The following is a 14,207-nucleotide window of genomic DNA, read 5'->3' as shown; positions in this document are numbered from 1 at the left end:
CGAGAGGATCGAGCAGCACTGTAAGGAGGTCAATATGTTGAAGGCAGAGACCTTGGGGTGGATAGAAGGCATGGACCGCTTCGCTACAGAAAAAGAGATTGCTTTATCCAAATTGTCATCGGCCGAAAGTTAGCTTCGAGGCATGAGGGAGAACAACTCGGCTCAAGCAAGAAAAATAGAGGAGCTCGAGGCTCGGTTGGCTTCCGAACTTGCCAAGGCTAAATCTAAAGCTGAAAAAGCATAGGCCGAGTTATATGCGATCATTTTCGTTTACTGGGCCAATGCTGAAGCCGCTCAAGTCCAAGCAAGAGAGGCAGCTAAGACCGCTCAAACTGGAGCATATTAAATTACCTAACTCGCCACATGTCAATCTCGGAGGGAAACCCTCGAGGAGATCTACGCTCGAGGTTTCGATCTTATCAACGAGATAATAAAGGCTAGAGAGCATGAAGCAGAAGCTGGAGCACTGGCCACTTCCGATGATGATGATGATGATTGAAGCAAGAGCGGGTTCGAGATGGGGAGGACCTCGATGGATAGGAAGCTGCCCCCGAAGAAGATCAGGAACCTTAGGATTTTTCACTTTTGATCTTTTGTATAGGATTCTAATCGGATCTTGTAAATATTCTCATATATAAAGATCTATTTCCTTTTCAACTTGTATTTATTTCATTTATGCCTTGTGAAAGTTTTGTTTTGTTTATGCCTTATGAAAATTTTGTTCATAAGTTTGAGGCTTAGGCAATTTGATCGAAGCCGAACTAGTGTAGTTTTCATAATCGAGTGTGTACTTGCTTGAACTCATAGCAGGGTGACCCTTCGGTTTTAATTGAGTGAGGATGATTTCTCAAAAATAAACTGGCCCTTTAGGCTCTTAAATTAGGCTGATACGACCATAGCAAAAAGAATGGCTTTCTCCCCCTTTTCGACTTGAAACGTTTATTGTTTAATCATATAAATTATGTTGTGCCTTAGCACGAAATAAAGGGTTTGCTCGAGAGTTCGAACGGTTTCGTACCCATTAGGATTTTCAAGGATCGATATTGTCGAGACCCTGTGTTTCGTAATGCCTTAGCATAAAATAAAGAATTTGTTCGAGAGTTTGAACGACTTTGTACCCATTAGGATTTTCAAGGGTAGATATTATCGAGACCCTTAGAAATTTAGCCGAGGGTAGCCTTTTAACCGGTTTGTGAAAATATTCAAAGGCCTGTTTAATAACGGGAATCAGACGTCTCTGAACCGTGTTAATTTGGTCGTAGCCTTTAACTTGGGATTTGCCTTTTGGAATTGTTCCCCTGTTATACTTCAAACTTGTTCGAAGTATCAGTCCCCGAGTGGGGTGGTTGTGGCCTATAAAATCGAGGATTGCCTTTTTAAGGTCTTTCGATTTTGAGGTTTAGTAATTCGATCGTGTCGATTTTTTGGACGGTAGACCCCGAGTATCGGGTAAATTGTTTGAACTTTAGTTGTGATCATCCCTTAAGCCAGTTTCCACAATAGATCATAAGTATGCAATTGTAAAGTATAAATTTTTCTGAAGCATGGAACATCTAGTATGGAAAAATACTTCTTTCAATAGATTATACATGCGTACGAGTTTTGCCATTAGGGTTCGAGTAATCTACATGGACACGATTCATTTGACCATTTGGTCATCTACAAAATTTACCTAACGAGACCCTGTCGATATGAAGTATTTTCCTTGTAAGTATCCGAAAGTGTTTCCCCCTAGTATTCGAGGTTGATTGAAAAGGAGCCTCGAATACTGTCGAATTGCTCTAAGTTAGCACAAACAATGGTTTCCTTGTTAAAAACCTCGTCGGAAACTCCCATTTGGGAGAAAAACCGATCGAAGGGAAAAAGAGTGCAACGCGTGCTTTCAGACCTACAGACTTTGTGCTTGAAGAATCCTCTGATGTCTTTGATCAAACATCTGCAAATGGTTAGTATAAAATATAAACGAAAATGGATAAGGTCATACCTTAGCAATAATATCATTTGAGGAGTGATATGTTCCAATTTTTTGGTAATTGTTCGCCGTTCATAGTTCCAAGTTTGCAGGATCCTTTTCCGACGATGTCGAGGACCTGATATGGTACCTTCCAGTTCGGACCAAGTTTTCCTTCGTTTGGGTCTCGAGTGTTGAGGGTGACCTTCCTCATAACCATATCCCCGATTTTGAAGTGTCGAAGATTGGCTCTTCGATTGTAGTACCTTTTGATCCGTTGTTTCTGTGCGGCCGTTCGAACAAGGAAGGCTTCCCGTTTTTTATCTAGAAATTCGAGGCTTGTATTCATAGCCTCGTGATTTGACTCTTCCGTTGCATATCGAAACCTGACACTGGGTTCCCCGACTTCAATCGGGATCAGAGCTTCGGCGTTGCATACTAAAGAAAACTGTGTTGCCTTCGTACTGGATTTTGATGTCGTTCGATTCGCCCAAATGACTTCGGACAATATTTCTCTCCATTTTCCCTTGGCGTCGTTCAATCTTTTATTTAGATTTTGAGTGAAAAAATGTTTGTTGATTCGGCATGTCCATTCCCACTAGGATGATATGGCATCGACAGGTTTCTTTTTATTTTGTGATCTTCTAGAAATTTTGTCACGTTGCTGTCGACAAACTACTTTCCATTATCGCATACGATCTCGAAAGGCATCCTGAATCGACATATAATGTGGTCCCATATGAAGTCTATGACTTCTTTCTCTCTGATTTTCTCGAAAGCCTGCGCTTCAACCCACTTAGAGAAATAGTCAGTCATAAACAAAATAAATTTAGCTTTACCTGGGGCTAATGGCATAGGGCCGACTATATCCATTCCCCACTTAATGAATGGCCATGGGGATAATACTGAGTGGAGTTGCTCTCCAGGTTGGTGAATCATCGGTGCATAACTTTGACATTTGTCGCACTTTCGAACAAACTCTTTTGTATCTTTTTCCACTGATGACTTTGTGAACCGATGATTTGGCACCAGAATGATTTCCACAAGTGCCCTCATGGATTTATCGTAGGACGTAGTCAGTATCTCCTGGTCCCAAACATATTTCCAATGGTCCATCGAACATCTTTCTATACACAGTTCCGTCTTCGTCCAATGTGAATCGTTCGGCCTTCGTACGTAGAGTCCTCGATTCCCTAGGGTCCGATGGAAGCTTCCCGTTCTTTAGGTATTCAATATATTTGTTGCTCCAATCCTAGGTAAATCTTGTGGAGTTGATTTCAGTGTGGCCTTCTTCGACTACTTACCTTGAAAGTTGTACGACAGTCCCCGAGCTGATCTCGTCGTTTTCGCGTGATGACCCCAAATTTGCGAGGGCATCGGCCTTGCTGTTTTGTTATCGAGACACATGCTGTAGAGTCCATTCTTTAAACCGATGTAGAGTCACCTGTAGTTTGTCCAAGTATCTCTACATTCGATCTTCTCGAACCTCGAAGGTTCTATTGAGTAGGTTTACCATAAGCAAGGAGTCACATTTTACCTCGATGATTTCTGCTCCCAAACCTTTAGCTAGCTCGAGACCTGCAATCATGGCCTCGTACTCGGCCTCATTGTTAGTTAACTTGGAAGTTTTGATAGCTTGTCTAATTGTATTAACCGTGGGTGGCTTCAAAATGATGCCTAACCCGAACCCCTTCACGTTTGAAGCACCGCCTGTGAAGAGAGTCCACACCCCCGATGATGTACCCGACTTTATTAACAGTTCCTTTTTGACCTCGGGTACGAGGGTTGGAATAAAGTCGGCCATGAAGTCCGCTAAAATATGAGACTTGATGGTCGTTTGGGGTGGATACTAGATATCGTACCCACTGATCTCGACGGCCCATTTGGACAATCGGCCCGAAAGTTCGGTCTTATGCAAAATATTGTGAAAAGGATAAGTAGTCACCACGCAGATCGGGTGACACTGAAAATATCATTTTAATTTAATAGAGGCACTTTGATCACGCCCAACTATGCCTTGTAAAAAGGACTAAGCGGTCGCTGCAAATATAACCCGGTTCAAGTCCGGAGTCGAATCCCACAAGGAACTAACCTATTTACTACAACTTTAAATAATGCTAATGATAAGCTCAGACAACTTCCGGATGCAAGAGTTTTATGAATAATCAGTGAAATTTATTTAGCTCAGGAAAAATGACAATAAAATTAGCAATAATCAAGACTAAAATAGAATTCAAGGGTAAAATGATCTAGGGCTATTGATTTCCCCAATTGCCGGATTAATCCTTAACTCTTTAGCTATGATCTCGCCGTAATACTCTATGAGGATTATGAGTTCCTGGCTACCGTAATTATCTCTCGATCAATTACGATAATTTACTAGAAGCATTCTCTCGAACTACTCTAGTTAACAATTTAAGCAACTCAGAATTATCCCACCAAAGCTTCGTTATTTCTAACCCCACTTTTAAATTCAAGTAATTAATCTCTTAACTTACCCAAAAGTGGTGTTGTTCCACAACAATCTAACCAAGTGTTCTTTCTCAAGCAACACAAGGTAACTAGACACGATTAATCAAGGGCCCTTTCAATTAACCACAATACAATACACAATTGAACAATCATAGAATAAACACGGCTCAATTATAACAAAATAGAGTCAATACTTCATCCAACAATTGATTCCATCAACCCTATATAATAGATTTAGCTACTCATACTAATGGAAAATAAAGCACTAAAATAATTCATAATCAGCAAATAGAAGTATGAAGAAGAAGATGAAAACTCTTACATAATTAACCGTGCATGTTTGGCTTTCGTTATCCCGACCACGGCCGTGGATCCGGCCGCAGATTTCCACAGCCTCACTGCCTTGAGTTCGCAGCCAATTCGCTGCCGCACACTCTGAGGGGTCGTATCGCTTGCTTTTCTCGCTCCTTTTTGACCGGACTAACCTTCTATTAGCCTTCCATACTCCATGTTGACTCCAAAACACTCGTTAGCTCCCTCCTAGCTCGGAGTAGCTCCTGCAAAGCATCAAATTCTTAATTAGAGAATTTTTTTATCTTTTAGCATTCAAATTTCAATAAAATGCGGCTAAATTAGAGTGTAAATAGTGTCTAAATTGCATAAATATATCCTACTATCAACACCCCACACTTAAATCATTACTCATCCCCGAGCAATCAAACCACACTCTAAGAGGCCTAACTTCACTGAGCGACTTCTCTACTCATCACACCAAGAATATTTCATATAAATTGATCATATTAGTGTAACATCTACACCTCAAGAGTTGACTCCCTCTAACCATGCAATGTTCCTAACTAGCTTACTTACTCTAATTCAGAGGTCCAGACTTACCTCTCCTTCATGAATCAAGTGCCTGCTCACAACAAAAGAGACTCATTTCACAATCAGTAAAATTCACACACACTGAGGAACTTTAAAAGGAACAGAATTCACTCACCCTCAGAAATGACATTCTTATGCCACAGAAAATGCACCATAGGCTTGCCCGTAGTGTATTACTGTACTAATTGAGCTCACTCAGTCTAGGATCAAGTAGGACTTTATTTGGATGTAATGTAGGCTGCAGGTTGGGTAGGATATATTTGGATATAATAGTGACTACACCTCCCTAAGCACTTTAATACATTTATTTTACAATCAAGTCCACACCTAAGTTTACCAATATTTTCATCTTTAACACCACATATACCACCCCACACTTCTTCTTTGAGCACATTCACCTTAAAATCCACCAAAAAATTATTACCAATCAACATGATACATTATTAACAATGTTTTTTTTTTCAAGTGGCTTTTCCAACAAGATATACCTTTCTCCTTATTTCCTTAGTTCCACTCAAAAACTCCACCCACTATCCCACACTTTATCCTTTGTAAATTCATAGTAATTCAAGTGCTTACGAGAGGTAAATGGTTTAAAAAGATGGTCAATTCAAACAAGGAATAGGGATTGTAATGTGGTTGCCAAGGAAACAGGATTACAGGCTCACCGAGCTTAACTATGGTACATAGCAAATAGGTGGGTGGAGTATGTATATATATGGTTCAACAAAGAAATACCTATATCACTTCCCAGACTAAACAAGACTACCATTTCACTTTGCAGATACACGGGGAAAGTTCTAGGCATTACATGTCGCGCACAGAATATAACAAACATCACACACACATTGCACATGACTCATTCCAGATTAGATCATCAAATACTCAGATCAGGGTACTTAAGCCAAATTAAACATTTTAAGGCCTTTTTACAAGAGTCAACAAATGAGCCTAAGCGTCACACTAAAGTAACCGCTATATTCAAGGCATTACGAAATTAAGGGATCCTGTTTTAATTCTGCCCATAGCCCATAAGTTTCTAACTAAAAACAAAAAGCTAACTACACCCAGTTCAAATAAGACCCTTGGAAAAGAACCGTCGTTTAAAGAAAAACCAAGGGGGAATTGATACACTACTACAAAAGAAAATGTTTTTTTTTAAAATTTATTTATTTATTTTTTCTTTCGACTTTAGTCCCTCAAGAAACCCGTCGAATTATATCCATCGTCGGGTTAAGTCGAAGTTGATTTATACAAATAAACTACGAAACTATCTACATACAACATACAACAAAGTATCCCCCATCCCACACTTAAAAATATGCCATGTCCCCATGTCATACAAAGAAAGGTAATGTGAGGTAAATGAACTTCCCTGGTGGACCATTTTTGATCGGAGACAGTGCCAGGGTCGAGATGACATGCTCTCCCCAGTGCACGGAGCCAACCCATGATTTTCTTTTCTGACTTCGCATATTGGGTGGCCAAAGCATCAACTCTAGTCCCCAATTCCGTGACGGAAGTGCGCACTCCTGCCATGTCTTGTTCTATGTTTGTCATTCGTGTGCTTCGTCTTCCTTTAGATGGTCCCTCAGTTGTGGCAACTTGTTCCTGTGGGGGTGAGGAAGGCCCAATCTCCTCTTGCCATTCATCTCCCTTCTCCGACATATGAGAATCGTCTCTATGAGTCACCCCGAGTGCCACAGGGTCTCTCCCGATGGTCACTTTGTCTGCTCGGAACTTAGCTTCTCTCCTGACCTTGCCATCCGCATTTGGGATCTCAGGAACCCTTCCTGCACGACACAATCTTGTAACTAGAGAGGGAAAAAAAGAATCCATACCTCCTCAATGGTGAACGGACAAACATTTCAGACTGTATAACCTTGGCCACATCAAAATCGTGGCCATTCACGAAGCACCAGATCAAAGCAACTCTAGGTTCATTAACCTCAGTGGTGTTGTGGGATGGCAGCAATTGACTGTTAATGATGTGAAACCAACACTTGCCTTTAAAAGTGAGCGAGGCAGAATGCAAGATCATACTCGGCACCACCCACAAGACATCTTTGCCAGGTACACAGATAGTTCGAAAAAACATGTGCCATGTGATGGGTTCTCTTTTATAGGTATCATAGAAATCCTCCTCCAAATCGAAAATCGGCAAGCGATATACTCTCCGGATGGCTTCTAAAGAGGCATTCACCCTCGTGTTCCGCACATTACAAATTCTATCCTCATGTTCGAGGCAATTGGCATAAAATTCCAGGACAAGCATCAAGTTATCTTCCTCCGGTTCTTCGAAGAAGCTGTCCAACCCACGCCTGATCAGCTCCCTATACATATTAGGGCAGTCATCCAGGAGAGATGCTCTATCAATACCCCTCTCCGGTACATGCTTCTTGGTAGCCTTCAAACTGAACCGGTCTTGGGCAACTCTGGAGACGAACTTGGTGCGATCAAACAAAACTGCACTGGTTGGTGCCCGTCCCCAAGAGGAGCCTCCATGACCACTTGATGAGGCTCCAGTAGCGCGTCTCTTCCTTGAAGGTTGCATGTTACCTGCACAATAAATACTGCTATTAGTGGAGAGCGGAATATGTTACCTAATGGCGGTTACTCAGACTTCACACGTATAATTGGTCACAATTTATATTCAACACTTATTAAGGCGAATCAACAAACAGGTATTGTGCATATGTCCCCCCAAGTCACCCAAAATACCCAATTAGACTACCATTCCTCACAAACCCAACAATCGCTTCCCCCAAATGAACCAATTCAAATAGCCTCCATATACCACATATAAACCACAATCCAAATCCCAGATAAAAGCACCTATGATTTTACTACCCTATACATACAATAACAAAGGAAAAGATTGAAAAGAAAGCGGAATAAAATCATGTACTTGCTTGGAGATCTTGAAAAGAATGGAGGTTGGAGATTGGTTGAGTGGATAAGAGAAGGAAGGAGAAGAGTCTTATGTTGAAAGGAAAATATGGGGGAAAGGAGGGGGCGTTTTAGTTGTGGGGGGAAGGAGAAGGGTTTGGGGACTTGAAGTTAGGAAGGAAAGAAGAGAAGTGGAGGAAATCGGAAGGGAAGTAGGGGTGGTGGGCGTTTAAGTTAGGGAAAAATAATAAATATTTGACTTAAAATAGAAGAAAAAACAATTACCTAGACATGCCCTATATCAACGCCCAAATTCGCGGTCGCATCCGTGGTCGTGGATTCTGGGCAGAGGGGGACGAAAAATCTGCGGTCCAATTCGCAGTCGCGGACGGGGGACAAAACACATGTCAAAATCCGAGCCCCAATCCATAATCCAATTCGCGGCCGCGGACAGGGGACAAAACACATGCCTAAATCCGTGGTAATATCCGTGGTCCAATTCGCGGTCGCGGATCTCCATCTCCAGCCAAATTATTTTTTTCTTTGCCGCATTTTTACCTATTCTCGGGTTAATTTAGACCCCTGAATCCTACCTATGCGCATAAACGTTTGCCCTGCACACTAGTAGATCGGTCAAAGTCGTTTAAAATCAATTACAACAACCAAAGTAAGAAAAATAATGGGCTGTCTCCCAAGAAGCGCCTGATTTAACATCGCGGCACGAAGCATGCTTTCATTATCACTCCTCGTTCACGTACTGTGGCTCTTCCAAAGTTATCACCACACTATCCCTTTTCTCTTCAACCATTTCAAGGTAATGTTTCAACCTTTGCCCATTTACCGTGAACCTGTTTGTCCCATCTTCGGATTCAATCTCTACAGCTGAAGGGTCCTGACCATTCTTAAATGCATGGAACCTGAATTCTTAAATGCATGGAACCTGAATTCCTCGAGCTCATGTATAATCTAGCATTCTTAAATGCATGGAACCTGAATTCCTCGAGCTCATGTAACTCAGTGACTCTTCTGGTGCTTGCGGTCTATATATCCAGATTCAACTACCGCAGTGCCCAAAGTGCTTTATGTTCGAGCTCTACCGGAAGGTGGCATGCCTTTCCAAACACCAACTTGTACGGTGACATACCAATTGAAGTTTTGAATGTTGTGCGGTACGCCCATAATGCATCATCCAGCTTCTTCGCCCAATCAGTCCTTGTTGCATTCACTGTCTTTGTTAGGACACTTTTAATTTCCTTATTGGTCACTTTAATTTGCCCGCTCATCTGTGGGTGGTACGTTGTGGCTACTTTGTGGCAAACTCCATACTTTTCCAACAGACGTGCGACGCTCTATTGCAAAAATGGGTTCCACCATCACTGATTATAGCTCTCGTGGTGCCAAAACGTGTGAAGATGTTTTTATTTAGGAAAATTGTTACCTCTTTTGCATCATTGGTCGGGAGATCCACCGCTCCGACCCACTGGAGACATAGTCAACTGCTACCAATATATATTTGTTACCATACGAGCTACCGAACAACTCCATAAAGTCGATACCCCACATGTCAAAAACCTCCACCTCTGGAATTGTGGTCAACGACATCTCGTGAAGGCGAGATATGTTGCCTGTCCTTTGGCATTCATCGCAACTTTTGACCCAAGCATGGGCATCTTTAAACAGGGTAGGCCAATACAATCCCGATTCCAACACTTTTGCTGTTGTCCGGATTCCTCCAAAGTGTCCACCATATGGTGAAGCATGGCAGGCCTGCAAAATAGAAGCTTGATCTTACTCGGGGATACATCTCCAGATCATGTTATCTACACCTATTTTAAACAATAGAGGTTCGTCCCAATAATAGGCTCGACAATCGTGGAAGAACTTTTTCTTTTGAATTGAGGAGAGTTCATAAGGTACAATACCGCTTGCTAAATAGTTAGTAATATCAGCATACCATGGCGTCTCCTCCATTGTCACATCAAGTAACTGTTCATCCGGGAATGTCTTTGTTATGTCTTCAACCTCCATTCTCTTTTAAGCTCCTTCCAATCTTGAGAGGTGGTATGCCACTTGATTGTCTGTCCCCTTTCTATCACGGATTTCCAGATCGAATTCTTGTAGCAAAAGAACCCAGCGAATCAAGCGTGTCTTTGACTCCTTCTTTGCTATCAAGTATCTAATTGTTGCATGGTCAGTATACACAAAAACTTTTGAACTAATTAAGTACGACCTGAATTTGTCGAAGGAAAATACTACAACCAACAATTCCTTTTCCGTTACAGTGTAATTGAGCTGTGCACCGCTGATCGTCCTGCTTGCATAGTAAATCGGGTGCATCATCTTGTCTTTGTGTTGCCCCAAGACTGCTCCTATAGCATAATTGTTGGCGTCACACATGAGCTTGAACGGTTGCTCCCAGTTGGGTGTAACTATGATGGGTGCAGTCACCAATATCTTCTTCAGCTCCTCAAAAACCAACCTGCAATCATCAAAAAAACACAAAGGGCCGATCCTTTTCAAGCAGCTTACATAAGGGGTTAGCAATTTTGGAGAAATCTTTAATGAATCACCTATAGAACACGGCGTGCCCAAGGAAACCTCTCACTGTCTTTACCGAAGTAGACGGTGGAAGCTTCTCAATCACATCAACCTTGGCATGGTCGACTTCAATGCCCTTGCTGGACACTCGATGCCCCAACACTATTCCTTCTTGTACCATGAAATGGCACTTTTCCCAATTCAGCACCAGATTTGTCTCCACACATCTTTTGAGCACTCTTCTTAAGTTGTGAAGACAATCTTCGAATGAATCCCCCACCACGGAGAAATCATCCATAAACACCTCCATAATATCCTCCACCATGTTAGTGAAAATGGCTAACATGCACCGCTGGAATGTAGCCGGTGCATTTTAAAGTCCAAAGGGCATTCTCCGAAAGGCGAAGATGACATATGGACAAGTGAAGGATATTTTCTCTCTATCTTCCGGAGCTATTGAGATCTGGTTATACCCCGAGTATCCATCCAAGAAACAGAAGTGGGACCGCCCGGCTAACCTGTCCAACATTTGATCAATGAAAGGCAAAGGGAAATGGTCCTTTCGAATGGTTGTGTTCAGTTTCCGATAGTCCATGCAAATCCGCCACCCCGTGACTGTACGAGTAGAGATCAACTCATTATTATCATTTTGTACGACCGTGATTCCTCCCCTTTTCGGCACACAATGGACAGGATTGACCCAGTTGCTGTTAGAGATGGGGAAGATGATACCCGCATCCAGCCACTTGATCACTTCCTTCTTTACTACTTTCTTCATATTCGGGTTCAGCCGTCGTTGATGTTTACTAGAAGGTTTTTGCCCTTCTTCCAAAAGAATCTTGTGCATGCAAAAGGTTGGGCTGATACCCTTTATGTCTGCCATGGTCCACCCAATGGCAGTCTTACATCCTTGCAATACCTGCTCTATCTGCACAGCTAGTAAACCAGATGATATAATAACAGGCAAAATAGAATTAGGCCCCAAGAAAGCGTACCTGAGGTGGTCTGGAAGAGGTTTCAAGTCCAGCTGTGGTGGCTCCTCTATTTATGGTTTTGCAGGTGGTGTTGCTCTCTTCTAAGCGTAGGGGCTCGAACTGAGATTCCCTTTTTTAGAATCCTTGACCTTCGAGGGCCATGACCCACTCTGCCAACTCTTCACCGTCCATCTCTACCAAATTCATCAAGCAGGCTTCTAGTGGATCCTTGACATTAAGAGTCTCATCCTCTTCTTGCAGTATCACATCCACGACCTTCACTAGTGAGCAATTTGCAAATTCACTGGGTCTCCTTATGGATTGTTGAATGTTGAATATTATTTCTTCATTGTTCAACCTCATTTTTAACTCTTAAGTCTCACAATCAATTAATGCTCTCCCAGTGGCTAAGAATGGCCTTCCCAGAATGATGGGTATCTATTCATCCACCTGACAGTCAAGAATAACAAAGTCTGCAGGAAAAACAAATTTCTCCACTTGCACAAGCACATCATCAAGAATTCCTGTCGGGGTTTTGATTGTGTGATCAGCCAGTTACAGCAACATTGAGGTCGGTCTAGCTCTGCCAATGCCCAGTTTTGTATAGATTGCCAAGGGCATCAAGTTTATTCTAGATTCCAAGTCACACAATGCTTTAGCAAAAGCATAACTCCCAATAGTGCATGGAATAGTGAAGCTACCTGGATCAGACACCTTTTGGGCCATAGGTCTTGTCACTATCGCGTTGCAGGTCTGTGTCAGAGTTATAGTGGACATGTCTTGGAAGTCAAATTTCTGCGACATCATGTCCTTCATCATTTTTTCATACCCTGACATTTCCCTCAAAGCATCCATCAGTGGAATATTCAATTGGATCTGTCGAAGCATTTCCAAGAATTTCCTGTATTGATCATCTTTCTTTTGTTTTGCCAATATCTGAGGGAATGGTGTAGGAGTCAACCTCTGTCCGCTACTTAATGTCTTTTCTTTGTTAGAAGCTTCTGGCACAAGAGGTGCCACCTGTTCTGAGACTTTTTCACCTTCCTTCGCATTACCCTTGTCAACTTGTGCCTGTTCAACTACCACCTCGGTGAGCTCTGCTGACCCATCTGCCTCTAATATAACTGGAGTTGTCTCTCTCCTAGATTGAACAACTGCTTGCGCTCTGTCTAAATCTCTTACATTCCTGAGACTCACTCCCATTAGCTGATTTGGGTTTTGCTCCTTTGGGTTAATATTTGTATCTGCAGGCAATGTTCCTTGAGGGTGATTGTTCAAGGCCATAGACAGTTGTCCCAGTTGAGTTTCAATGACTTTGATTGCTGAATCATGTGCTGCTAACTTTTCTTGCATCTTGCCATTTGTTCCAATGAGTTATTGCAGCATGCCCCTGATTTCTACCATGTTGCTATCCTGTTGTATATGAGGTGGTTGATAGGCCAACTGTTGCTGGTGCTGCTGATTATAGCCCTGCTACCTTTGATAATGTACAACTTGACCTTGTGGTCGTGCGCATCTAGAATTGGGGTTGTGTTGTGGCAGGTTTGGTCTGTACTGCTGGTTTGGTGCTGGTCCCCATTGTTTCCCACCTTACCTCTGACCTCCAAAATTATTGACATAATTCATGTCTTCTCTGAAGCCCTAGTTTTCATTCTCTCCACTCCATGAGCACACATATGACTGGTTTATGCAAGGAGTGCATAATCCTCCATTTGTTGTATCAACAATGTGCACTTGATTTGTACCCATCTCATCAATTTTCTTTGTCAGTATGCTCATTTGAGTCATGATAGTGGCTATGTGCTCTGCATGGGAATTGTGTAGGTCAAGAGCAATAGAATGCACTATTGGTGTAAGTGTCGTACCTCTAGTCATCCAGCCTGAAGTTTGAGCCATCTTGTCAAGAAGAATCTTGCACTTTGTGAATATCTTGTTCAAAAATGCACCCCCAGCTGAAGCATCTACATTGGCATTCAAACTGTCTGCTAAACCCATGTAGAATCTCTGTCCCAGCATTTGATCTGGAATGCCATGGTGTGGACACTTCACTAGCATACCTTTGAACCTCTCCCAGGTTTCTTGCAAGGTCTCAGTTGGTTTCTGCCTAAACTGCAATATCTCATCAATCTGCCTTGCGTTCTTGTTGGGAGGATAAAACTTGTTTAAGAACTGTTTGACTAATTCTTCCCAAGTGGCAATGGAGTTTATTGGGAGCGAATTCAACCAAGTTTGAGCCTCTCCAGTCATAGAGAATGGAAAGAGTAATAGATTGATGGCTTCAGGAGTCACATTCGGCTGTCTTTGGGTCACACATATTGATAGAAAATTCTTCAGATGTTGTTGTGGGTCTTCAATGTATAACCCGGAGAACAGTCCCTTATTTTACAACAGATGCAACATGTTGTTGGTGATATGGAATTTCTCCGCTTGTATCTGAGGTACATCAATGGCGGTGGCCAGGTTATCAGCAGTTGGTTGTGCCCAATTATAAAGGGAAG

General features: G+C 42.2%; 1 non-coding gene across 1 annotated transcript; it reads left to right on the top strand.

Annotated features, from left to right (window-relative positions):
• The first annotated feature begins 13,735 nt into the window (after positions 1-13,735).
• LOC117277590 (small nucleolar RNA R71) lies at positions 13,736-13,842 on the top strand. Its single transcript, XR_004507896.1, has one exon. It is a non-coding gene; the product is annotated as a small nucleolar RNA R71 (small nucleolar RNA).
• Positions 13,843-14,207: the final 365 nt, after the last annotated feature.

This window comes from Nicotiana tomentosiformis, chromosome 10 (genome assembly GCF_000390325.3).
Source record: "Nicotiana tomentosiformis chromosome 10, ASM39032v3, whole genome shotgun sequence".
NCBI classification, from domain to species: domain Eukaryota; kingdom Viridiplantae; phylum Streptophyta; class Magnoliopsida; order Solanales; family Solanaceae; genus Nicotiana; species Nicotiana tomentosiformis.
This window is presented reverse-complemented; position numbering and strand designations above follow the sequence as displayed.